At 30.8% G+C, this 2,236-nt stretch overlaps 1 non-coding gene across 1 annotated transcript; it reads right to left on the minus strand.

Moving 5' to 3' along the window:
• Positions 1-358: 358 nt before the first annotated feature.
• On the minus strand, positions 359-429 carry Trnah-gug (transfer RNA histidin (anticodon GUG)). The gene has a single exon. It is a non-coding gene; the product is annotated as a tRNA-His (tRNA).
• Positions 430-2,236: the final 1,807 nt, after the last annotated feature.

Consider the following 2,236-nt stretch of genomic DNA (forward strand, 5'->3'; position numbering starts at 1 on the left):
GATGAAAAAACGTTCATTTTCACGCAAAATGTCGCGAAATCAAATTTATAACTTCACAAAGTAATTTCAATGTTACAAAAATCGCTATAAATGGCTTGTCACAATCAACATGTGAACGCACGCTTCTGTGTTGATTGTTCCAGCATACAATGTCTCCATAGAAACAGCAAATTTCTTGATTAATTTAACGTTTATCGCCTCATGTGAACTTGAGTTTAATGATAATTTTATTGCTTTTTCACAAAAAAAAATATCGATAAGCGGGAAGTTTAGCGAAAGGTAAGTAGCTCTCTAAAATCTGATGCAACAAATAATAATTTTTGCAAAAAAAAAAAAAATATTTGAGCAAAAAAGGGATTGTCACTTGAGTGAATCGAACACTCGCCGTCACAGCCACAATGTGAAGTCCTGCCACTAGACCAAAGTGACTACCGATCCCGCTGTATGATCATGCACTAAAGCCGCATTTTACTGTAACGGTGCTCCACTTTCCGATTTCAATCTCTTATTTTTTTATACATTTAATTTGTTTTATTCACTTTTTACGCTTACTTTCATTTTTTTTCGTTATTACAACTACTTACCTGCTCGCTTACGTATGTAAAGATCTTTGATACAGTTTGTAGCCACAATTGCCGTGCATCGCATGGTGTGCATTGAAGCATGATGAAAAAGATTTGCTTCGAGTCATGTCTTGTCTTTCAATCAAATGTACGAACGATCATGCAATTGTAGTTTTGTGGTATGAAAAAGTCGGTAAAGTAGAGTTTGTTTAATTTTTTAAAAACAGCAAATTGCTTTGTTATTGTCTTAAACTGTAGAAAAAAAAAATAAATAAAAATATTTTTGTATAAAAAAATAAATAAATAAAAGTAAAGTCACCTGGAATCGAACTGACCACAGCTGAAAATACTTTTGACTTGAACTTAAGAGAAACTTAATATTAAACTTAAGTCTTAAGTAAAAAAATTAAATAAGTTCACTTAAGCTTAAGTTTGACCTTAAGTCAAAAGTGAATAATTTTTTTTCGATCAATTTAAGAAAAAAATTATTTTTAAAATTTTCTTTTCAAATTTATAACTCGATGTGAGGGTCAAAAAATATCTTAAGTCAAAAAAAATTAATTTAAATTAAAAAAAAAACAAAAACCTAAAAACAAGTCATAAATTTAGGTCCAATGCAAAAAATAACCTATCCTTAATTTTTTTTTTAAATTTTTAAAAGAAATTAAATTTTACTTCCAAAACCGGTCGAAAAGTCAAAAATTAAGCTTAATTATAAATATTTGACAATTTTAATCAAATATTCTTTTTTTTCAATTTTAATCCAAAAGTTTTTGATTAAAAGGTCAATTTCTTTAGTTTTCTTTATTTTTTTCGCTCCTTCTGACTTTTTTAAGGGATAATTTTAGAGAGTTTTAATCTTTTCACTCCTCAAAATTTTTTAAAAATTAACCCGATTTGACTTTGACCTAAAAAAAAATCTGCTACTCATCATCAATAAACTTACCTGATCTTCCGTCTTCCATATATTAAAACACTTCCCACCGCAAATCGTTCTCCCATGACATAACCTGATTTAATAACACTTCATAAAAGGACAATCCACTCCCACTTCTACTGCGATCACAAATTGCCACTATCATTATTTGTTCTTCCTGGCAATTGGCCATTAAACGATCATGGTCCATTCATTTATCGACCGTGTGAAAATCAAAACCCTTTTTGATTGTTTATGTCATTTTTTTCCTTCATCGTCGTCGTCGTCAATGATATAACCATTCATTAGAACATGACAACAACAAAGCAATCCTTTCATAAAATAATAATTTTTACCATACTTATTAATATGCATAAATCAATCTGTTGAGCGTGGAGTGCATCAACCTTAAAAAAAGTGAATGAATGAAAAAATTATGCATGTAATTAAAGGGGTATTCTCTTTAATGCATACACGTAACTTAGTTGCTGGTCTGGCGTCTCTGCAGAAAATTTTAATATTTTTTTTTTATGGGAGGAACGATGCGCGGCATGACATGGCAAAGCATGTGAATGAAACCCGGATGTGTCCACAAAAGACTATCTACTTGACAATAGGAAAACATATTTTGCGGTGACCAACTGACAGTTTTTTCGTGTAATTTAAACGCTTCATAGGGATCCGTAACATGAAATTTGGTTCCCTTACGCGTAAAAGTCTGCATCACAACCCGTTCCTCGCAAACATCAAATAAAGT

The sequence above is a fragment of the Culicoides brevitarsis genome, chromosome 1 (genome assembly GCF_036172545.1).
Source record: "Culicoides brevitarsis isolate CSIRO-B50_1 chromosome 1, AGI_CSIRO_Cbre_v1, whole genome shotgun sequence".
Classification (NCBI taxonomy): Eukaryota; Metazoa; Arthropoda; class Insecta; order Diptera; family Ceratopogonidae; genus Culicoides; species Culicoides brevitarsis.